Genomic DNA, 12,538 nt, shown 5'->3' on the forward strand with positions numbered 1-12,538 from the left:
GGGACACGCACACACACAGTGAGGGAGAGACACCCACAAACTCAGCGAGGGAGGGTCACACACACGCACACACACACACACTCACACAGCGAGGGATAGACACACACACACAGCGAGGGAGGGACACACACACAGCGAGGGAGACACACACACTCAAAGCGAGTGAGACACACATACACACAAACAGCGAGGGAGGAACACACACACACACACACACACACACACACACACACTGAGCGAGGGAGGGACACGCACACACAGCAAGGGTGGGGCACGCACACACATCAAGGGAGGGACACGCACACTAACAGCGAGGGAGGGACACGCACACACATCAATGGAGGGACACGCACACACACAGCGAGGGAGGGACACGCACACACACAGCGAGGGAGGGACACGCACGCACACAGCGAGGGAGAGACACACACAAACTCAGCGAGTGAGAGTCACACACACACACACACACACAGACACACACATAGTCAGGGAGGGGGACACACACGGCGAGGGAGGGACACAGAAACACAGCGAGGATGGGACACACAAACACACACACACACACACACACACAGCGAGAGAGGGACACACACACACACACACACTGCGAGGGAGGGACACGCACACACAGTGAGGAAGGGACACGCACACACAAACACAGCGAGGGAGGAACACACACACTCACAGCGAGGGAGAGACACACACACACATAGCCAGGAGGGTCACACGCACACAGAGCGATGGAGGGACACACACAAACACTCACAGAGAGGGAGGGACACACACACTCACAGCGAGGGAGAGACACGCAACACTCACAGCGAGGGAGACACACACACACACACACATAGTCAGGGAAGGACACACACACACAGTGAGGGAGGGACACACACACACACACACACTCACACAGCGAGGGAGGGTCACACACACACAGCGAGAGAGGGACACACACACACACACACACACACACACACAGCGAGGGAGGGAAACACACACACACACAGCGAGGGAGACACACACACACACACAGCGAGGGAGGGACACACAAACAGCGAGGGAGGGACACTCACACACAGCGATTGATGGACACACACACACAGCGAGGGAGGGACACACACGCAGCGAGGGAGCGACACACTCACACACAGCAAGGGAGGGACACACACACAGCGAGGGAGGGACACACACACACAGCGAGGGAGGGACACACACACACACAGCGAGGGAGGGACACACACACAGCGAGGGAGGGACACACACACACAGCGAGGGAGGGACACACACACACAGCGAGGGAGGGACACACACACGCAGCGAGGGAGGGACACACACACACACAGCGAGGGAGGGACACACACACAGCGAGGGAGGGACACACACACACACACAGCGAGGGAGGGACACACACACAGCGAGGGAGGGACACACACACACACAGCGAGGGAGAGACACACGCACACACAGCGAGGGAGGGACACAAACACGCAGCGAGGGAGGAACACACACACATACGCAGCGAGGGAGTGACACACACACGCAGCGAGGGAGGGACACACACACACAGCGAGGGAGGGACACACACACAGCGAGGGAGGGACACACACACACACAGCGAGGGAGGGACACACACACACACAGCGAGGGAGGGACACACACACAGCGAGGGAGGGACACACACACACACAGCGAGGGAGGGACACACACATACACAGCGAGGGACGGACACACACACACAGCGAGGGAGGGACACACACACACAGCGAGAGACGGACACACACACACACAGCGAGGGACGGACACACACACACAGCGAGGGAGGGACACACACACAAAGAGCCAGGGAGGGACACACACACACAGAGCCAGGGAGGGACACACGCACACCCAGCCAGGGAGGGACACACACACAGCGAGGGAGGGACACACACACACAGCGAGGGAGGGACACGCACACACACAGCGAGGGAGGGACACACACACAAACACACAGGGAGAGAGGGACACGCACACACACAGCGAGGGTGGGACACACACACACACACACACACACAGTGAGGGAGGGACACGCACACACAAACACAGCGAGGGAGGGACACACACACTCACAGCGAGGGAGAGACACACACACACACAGCCAGGAGGGTCACACGCACACAGAGCGAGGGAGGGACACACACAAACACTCACAGCGAGAGCGGGACACGCACACTCACAGCGAGGGAGACACACACACACACACACACATAGTCAGGGAAGGACACACACACACAGTGAGGGAGGGACACACACACACACTCAAAGAGCGAGGGAGGGTCACACACACACAGCGAGAGAGGGAGACACACACACACACACACACACACACACAGAGACACAGCGAGGGAGGGACACGCACACACAGTGAGGGAGGGACACGCACACACAAACACAGCGAGGGAGGAACACACACACTCACAGCGAGGGAGAGACACACACACACACAGCGAGGGAGGGACACACACACACACACACACACACACAGTGAGGGAGGGACACGCACACACAAACACAGCGAGGGAGGGGCACACACACTCACAGCGAGGGAGACACACACACACACATAGCCAGGAGGGTCACACGCACACAGAGCGAGGGAGGGACACACACAAACACTCACAGCGAGGGAGGGACACACACACTCACAGCGAGGGAGAGACACGCACACTCACAGCGAGGGAGACACACACACACACACACATAGTCGGGGAAGGACACACACACACAGTGAGGGAGGGACACACACACACTCACACAGCGAGGGAGGGTCACACACACACAGCGAGAGAGGGACACACACACACACACACACACACACACACACACACAGCGAGGGAGGGAAACACACACACACACACACACACAGCGAGGGAGATACACACACACACACACACAGCGAGGGAGGGACACAAACACACAGCGATGGAGGGACACACACACACAGCGAGGGAGGGACACACACACAAAGAGCCAGGGAGGGACACGCACACACAGAGCCAGGGAGGGACACACGCACACACAGCGAGGGAGGGACACACACACAGCGAGGGAGGGACACACACACAGCGAGGGAGGGACACGCACACACACAGCGAGGGAGGGACACACACACAAACACACAGGGAGAGAGGGACACGCACACACACAGCGAGGGAGGGGGACACACACACACACACACACACACACACAATGAGGGAGGGACACGCACACACAAACACAGCGAGGGAGGGACACACACACTCACAGCGAGGGAGAGACACACACACACATAGCCAGGAGGGTCACAAGCACACAGAGCGAGGGAGGGACACTCACAGCGAGAGAGGGACACACACACTCACAGCGAGGGAGAGACACGCACACTCACAGCGAGGGAGACACACACACACGCGGTCAGGGAAGGACACACACACACAGTGAGGGAGGGACACACACACACACACACACACACACACACTCAAACAGCGAGGGAAAGTCACACACACACAGCGAGAGAGGGATACACACACACACACACAGACACAGCGAGGGAGGGACACGCACACACAGTGAGGAAGGGACACGCGCACACAAACACAGCGAGGGAGGAACACACACACTCACAGCGAGGGAGAGACACACACACACACAGCGAGGGAGAGACACACACACACACACAGACACACAGTGAGGGAGGGAAACACACTCACAGCGAGGGAGGGACACACACTCACAGCGAGGGAGGGCCACACACACTCACAGCGAGGGAGACACACACACACTCACACAGCGAGGGAGGGGCACACACACACACAGCGAGGGACGGACACACACACACACAGCGAGGGAGGGACACGCACACACACAGCGAGGGAGGGACACACACACAACGAGCCAGGGAGGGACACACACACACAGAGCCAGGGAGGGACACACGCACACACAGCGAGGGAGGGACACACACACAGCGAGGGAGGGACACACACACAGCGAGGGAGGGACACGCACACACACAGCGAGGGAGGGACACACACACAAACACACAGGGAGAGAGGGACACGCACACACACAGCGAGGGAGGGACACACACACACACACACACACACACCCAGTGAGGGAGTGACACGCACACACAAACACAGCGAGGGAGGGGCACACACACTCACAGCGAGGGAGACACACACACACACACATAGCCAGGAAGGTCACACGCACACAGAGCGAGGGAGGGACACACACAAACACTCACAGCGAGGGAGGGACACACACACTCACAGCGAGGGAGAGACACGCACACTCACAGCGAGGGAGACACACACACACACACACATAGTCAGGGAAGGACACACACACACAGTGAGGGAGGGACACACACACACACACACACTCACACAGCGAGGGAGGGTCACACACACACAGCGAGAGAGGGACACACACACACACACACACAGACACAGCGAGGGAGGGAAACACACACACACACACACAGCGAGGGAGACACACACACACAGCGAGGGAGGGACACACAAACAGCGAGGGAGGGACACAAACACACAGCGATGGAGGGACACACACACACAGCGAGGGAGGGACACACACACGCAGCGAGGGAGGGACACACACATACACACACAGCGAGGGAGGGACAAACACACAGCGAGGGAGGGACACACACACACACAGCGAGGGAGGGACACACACACACAGCGAGGGAGGGACACACACACGCAGCGAGGGAGGGACACACACACACACACAGCGAGGGAGGGACACACACACAGCGAGGGAGGGACACACACACACACACACAGCGAGGGAGGGACACACACACAGCGAGAGAGGGACACACACACACACAGCGAGGGAGAGACACACGCACACACAGCGAGGGAGGGACACAAACACGCAGCGAGGGAGGAACACACACACACACGCAGCGAGGGAGTGACACACACACGCAGCGAGGGAGGGGCACACACACACAGCGAGGGAGGGACACACACACAGCGAGGGAGGGACACACACAAACTCAACGAGGGAAGGACACACACACACATACACACACACACACACACACAGCGAGGGAGGGACACGCACACACACAGCGAGGGAGGGACACATACACAGCGAGGGAGTGACACACACACACACACACACACACACAGCGAGGGAGGGACACACACACACACAGCGAGGGAGGGACACACACATACACAGCGAGGGACGGACACACACACACACAGCGAGGGAGACACACACACACAGCGAGGGAGGGACACACACACACACAGCGAGGGACGGACACACACACACACAGCGAGGGAGGGACACACACACAAAGAGCCAGGGAGGGACACACACACACAGAGCCAGGGAGGGACACACGCACACACAGCGAGGGAGGGACACACACACAGCGAGGGAGGGACATACACACAGCGAGGGAGGGACACGCACACACACAGCGAGGGAGGGACACACACACAAACACACAGGGAGAGAGGGACACGCACACACACAGCGAGGGAGGGACACACACACAGTGAGGGAGGGACACGCACACACAAACACAGCGAGGGAGGGACACACACACACTCACAGCGAGGGAGCGACACACACACACATAGCCAGGAGGGTCACACGCACACAGATCGAGGGAGGGACACACACAAACACTCACAGCGAGAGAGGGACACACACACTCACACATAGTCAGGGAAGGACACACACGCACATTGAGGAAGGGACACACACACACACACACACACACACAGCGAGGGAGGGCCACACACACACAGCGAGAGAGGGACACACACACACACACACGCACACACAGACACAGCGAGGGAGGGAAACACACACACACACACACACCCACAGCGAGGGAGACACACACACACTCACAGCGAGGGAGACACACATACACACACACAGCGAGGGAGGAACACACACACACACAGAGCGAGGGAGGGACACGCACACACAGCAAGGGTGGGACACGCACACACAGCAAGGGAGGGACACGCACACACACAGCGAGGGAGGGACACGCACACACACAGTGAGGGAGAGACACCCACAAACTCAGCGAGGGAGGGTCACACACACGCACACACACACACACTCACACAGCGAGGGATAGACACACACACACAGCGAGGGAGGGACACACACACAGCGAGGGAGACACACACACTCAAAGCGAGTGAGACACACATACACACAAACAGCGAGGGAGGAACACACACACACACACACACACACACACACTGAGCGAGGGAGGGACACGCACACACAGCAAGGGTGGGGCACGCACACACATCAAGGGAGGGACACGCACACTAACAGCGAGGGAGGGACACGCACACACATCAATGGAGGGACACGCACACACACAGCGAGGGAGGGACACGCACACACACAGCGAGGGAGGGACACGCACGCACACAGCGAGGGAGAGACACACACAAACTCAGCGAGTGAGAGTCACACACACACACACACACAGACACACACATAGTCAGGGAGGGGGACACACACGGCGAGGGAGGGACACAGAAACACAGCGAGGATGGGACACACAAACACACACACACACACACACACACACACACAGCGAGAGAGGGACACACACACACACACACACTGCGAGGGAGGGACACGCACACACAGTGAGGAAGGGACACGCACACACAAACACAGCGAGGGAGGAACACACACACTCACAGCGAGGGAGAGACACACACACACACAGCGAGGGAGAGACACAAACACACACAGACACACAGTGAGGGGGGGAAACACACTCACAGCGAGGGAGGGACACACACTCACAGCGAGGGACGGACACACACACTCACAGCGAGGGAGAGACACGCACACTAACAGCGAGGGAGAGACACGCACACTGACAGCGAGGGAGACACACACACACTCACACAGCGAGGGAGGGGCACACACACACAGCGAGGGAGGGACACACACACAGCGAGGGAGGGACACACACAAACTCAACGAGGGAAAGACACACACACACATACACACACACACACACACAGCGAAGGAGGGAGACGCACACACACAGCGAGGGAGGGACACATACACAGCGAGGGAGTGACACACACACACACACACAGCGAGGGAGGGACACACACACACACAGCGAGGGAGGGACACACACATACACAGCGAGGGACGGACACACACACACACAGCGAGGGAGGGACACACACACAGCGAGGGAGGGACACACACACACACAGCGAGGGACGGACACACACACACACACAGCGAGGGAGGGACACGCACACACACAGCGAGGGAGGGACACACACAAAGAGCCAGGAAGGGACACACACACACACAGAGCCAGGGAGGGACACACGCACACACAGCGAGGGAGGGACACACACACAGCGAGGGAGGGACACACACACAGCGAGGGAGGGACACGCACACACACAGCGAGGGAGGGACACACAAACAAACACACAGGGAGAGAGGGACACGCACACACACAGCGAGGGAGGGACACACACACACACACACACACACAGTGAGGGAGGGACACACACACTCACAGCGAGGGAGAGACACACACACACATAGCCAGGAGGGTCACACGCACACAGAGCGAGGGAGGGACACACACAAACACTCACAGCGAGGGAGGGACACACACACACTCACAGCGAGGGAGAGACACGCACACTCACAGCGAGGGAGAGACACACACACACACACACATAGTCAGGGAAGGACACACACACACAGTGAGGGAGGGACACACACACACACACACACACTCACACAGCGAGGGAGGGTCACACACACACAGCGAGGGAGGGACACACACACACACACACACACACCCAGTGAAGGAGGGACACGCACACACAAACACAGCGAGCGAGGGGCACACACACTCACAGCGAGGGAGACACACACACACACCTAGCCAGGAAGGTCACACGCACACAGAGCGAGGGAGGGACACACACAAACACTCACAGCGAGGGAGGGACACACACTCTCACAGCGAGGGAGAGACACGCACACTCACAGCGAGGGAGACACACACACACACACATAGTCAGGGAAGGACACACACACACAGTGAGGGAGGGACACACACACACACACACACACACACACTCACACAGCGAGGGAGGGTCACACACACACAGCGAGAGAGGGACACACACACACACACACACACAGACACAGCGAGGGAGGGAAACACACACACACACACACAGCGAGGGAGACACACACACACACACACAGCGAGGGAGGGACACACAAACAGCGAGGGAGGGACACAAACACACAGCGATGGAGGGACACACACACACACAGCGAGGGAGGGACACACACACGCAGCGAGGGAGGGACACACACACACAGCGAGGGAGGGACAAACACACAGCGAGGGAGGGACACACACACACACAGCGAGGGAGGGACACACACACACACAGCGAGGGAGGGACACACACACAGCGAGGGAGGGACACACACACACACAGCGAGGGAGGGACACACACACACAGCGAGGGAGGGACACACACACACAGCGAGGGAGGGACACACACACGCAGCGAGGGAGGGACACACACACACACAGCGAGGGAGGGACACACACACAGCGAGGGAGGGACACACACACACACACACAGCGAGGGAGGGACACAAACACGCAGCGAGGGAGGGACACACACACACACGCAGCGAGGGAGTGACACACACACGCAGCGAGGGAGCGGCACACACACACAGCGAGGGAGGGACACACACACAGCGAGGGAGGGACACACACAATCTCAACGAGGGAAGGACAAACACACACATACACACACACACACACACACACAGCGAGGAAGGGACACGCACACACACAGCGAGGGAGGGACACATACACAGCGAGGGAGTGACACACACACACACACACACACAGCGAGGGAGGGACACACACACACAAAGCGAGGGAGGGACACACACACACACAGCGAGGGAGACACACACACACAGCGAGGGAGGGACACACACACACACAGCAAGGGACGGACACACACACACACAGCGAGGGAGGGACACACACACAAAGAGCCAGGGAGGGACACACACACACAGAGCCAGGGAGGGACACATGCACACACAGCGAGGGAGGGACACACACACAGCGAGGGAGGGACACACACACAGCGAGGGAGGGACACGCACACTCACAGCGAGGGAGACACACACACACACCTAGCCAGGAAGGTCACACGCACACAGAGCGAGGGAGGGACACACACAAACACTCACAGCGAGGGAGGGACACACACCCTCACAGCGAGGGAGAGACACGCACACTCACAGCGAGGGAGACACACACACACACACACATAGTCAGGGAAGGACACACACACACACAGTGAGGGAGGGACACACACACACACACACACACACACTCACACAGCGAGGGAGGGTCACACACACACAGCGAGAGAGGGACACACACACACACACACACAGACACAGCGAGGGAGGGAAACACACACACACACACACACAGCGAGGGAGACACACACACACACACACAGCGAGGGAGGGACACACAAACAGCGAGGGAGGGACACAAACACACAGCGATGGAGGGACACACACACACAGCGAGGGAGGGACACACACACTGCGAGGGAGGGACACACACACACAGCGAGGGAGGGACAAACACACAGCGAGGGAGGGACACACACACACACAGCGAGGGAGGGACACACACACACACAGCGAGGGAGGGACACACACACAGCGAGGGAGGGACACACACACACACAGCGAGGGAGGGACACACACACACAGCGAGGGAGGGACACACACACACAGCGAGGGAGGGACACACACACGCAGCGAGGGAGGGACACACACACACACAGCGAGGGAGGGACACACACACAGCGAGGGAGGGACACACACACACACACACAGCGAGGGAGGGACACAAACACGCAGCGAGGGAGGGACACACACACACACGCAGCGAGGGAGTGACACACACACGCAGCGAGGGAGCGGCACACACACACAACGAGGGAGGGACACACACACAGCGAGGGAGGGACACACACAATCTCAACGAGGGAAGGACACACACACACATACACACACACACACACACACACAGCGAGGAAGGGACACGCACACACACAGCGAGGGAGGGACACATACACAGCGAGGGAGTGACACACACACACACACACACACAGCGAGGGAGGGACACACACACACACAGCGAGGGAGGGACACACACACACACAGCGAGGGAGACACACACACACAGCGAGGGAGGGACACACACACACACAGCAAGGGACGGACACACACACACACAGCGAGGGAGGGACACACACACAAAGAGCCAGGGAGGGACACACACACACAGAGCCAGGGAAGGACACATGCACACACAGCGAGGGAGGGACACACACACAGCGAGGGAGGGACACACACACAGCGAGGGAGGGACACGCACACACACAGCGAGGGAGGGACACACACACAAACACACAGGGAGAGAGGGACACGCACACACACAGCGAGGGAGGGACACAACACACAGTGAGGGAGGGACACGCACACACAAACACAGCGAGGGAGGGACACACACACACTCACAGCGAGGGAGCGACACACACACACATAGCCAGGAGGGTCACACGCACACAGATCGAGGGAGGGACACACACAAACACTCACAGTGAGAGAGGGGCACACACACTCACAGCGAGGGAGAGACACGCACACTCACAGCGAGGGAGACACACACACACACACACATAGTCAGGGAAGGACACACACACACATTGAGGAAGGGACACACACACACACACACTCTCACACAGCGAGGGAGGGCCACACACACACAGCGAGAGAGGGACACACACACACACACACACACACACACAGACACAGCGAGGGAGGGAAACACACACACACACACACACCCACAGCGAGGGAGACACACACACACTCACAGCGAGGGAGACACACATACACACACACACAGAGCGAGGGAGGGACACGCACACACAGCAAGGGTGGGACACGCACACACAGCAAGGGAGGGACACGCACACACACAGCGAGGGAGGGACACGCACACACACAGTGAGGGAGAGACACCCACAAACTCAGCGAGGGAGGGTCACACACACGCACACACACACACACTCACACAGCGAGGGATAGACACACACACACAGCGAGGGAGGGACACACACACAGAGAGGGAGACACACACACTCAAAGCGAGTGAGACACACATACACACAAACAGCGAGGGAGGAACACACACACACACACACACACACACACAGAGCGAGGGAGGGGCACGCACACACAGCAAGGGTGGGACACGCACACTAACAGCGAGGGAGGGACACGCACACACATCAATGGAGGGACACGCACACACACAGCGAGGGAGGGACACGCACACACACAGCGAGGGAGGGACACGCACGCACACAGCGAGGGAGAGACACACACAAACTCAGTGAGTGAGAGTCACACACACACACACACACACACAGACACACACATAGTCAGGGAGGGGGACACACACGGCGAGGGAGGGACACAGAAACACAGCGAGGGTGGGACACACAAACACACACACACACACACACACACACACACACAGCGAGAGAGGGACACACACACACACACACACACACTGCGAGGGAGGGACACGCACACACAGTGAGGAAGGGACACGCACACACAAACACAGCGAGGGAGGAACACACACACTCACAGCGAGGGAGAGACACACACACACACAGCGAGGGAGAGAGACACACACACACAGACACACAGTGAGGGAGGGAAACACACTCACAGCGAGGGAGGGACACACACTCACAGTGAGGGAGGGACACACACACTCACAGCGAGGGAGAGACACGCACACTAACAGCGAGGGAGAGACACGCACACTGACAGCGAGGGAGACACACACACACTCACACAGCGAGGGAGGGGCACACACACACAGCGAGGGAGGGACACACACACAGCGAGGGAGGGACACACACAAACTCAACGAGGGAAGGACACACACACACATACACACACACACACACACACAGCGAGGGAGGGACACACACACACACAGCGAGGGAGGGACACACACATACACAGCGAGGGACGGACACACACACACACAGCGAGGGAGGGACACACACACAGCGAGGGAGGGACACACACACACACACAGCGAGGGACGGACACACACACACACACAGCGAGGGAGGCACACGCACACACACAGCGAGGGAGGGACACACACAAAGAGCCAAGAAGGGACACACACACACACAGAGCCAGGGAGGGACACACGCACACACAGCGAGGGAGGGACACACACACAGCGAGGGAGGGACACACACACAGCGAGGGAGGGACACGCACACACACAGCGAGGGAGGGACACACAAACAAACACACAGGGAGAGAGGGACACGCACACACA

Source organism: Chiloscyllium plagiosum, unplaced genomic scaffold (genome assembly GCF_037043375.1).
Source record: "Chiloscyllium plagiosum isolate Xiang-an unplaced genomic scaffold, Cpla_swu_hap1 HiC_scaffold_39, whole genome shotgun sequence".
NCBI lineage: Eukaryota > Metazoa > Chordata > Chondrichthyes > Orectolobiformes > Hemiscylliidae > Chiloscyllium > Chiloscyllium plagiosum.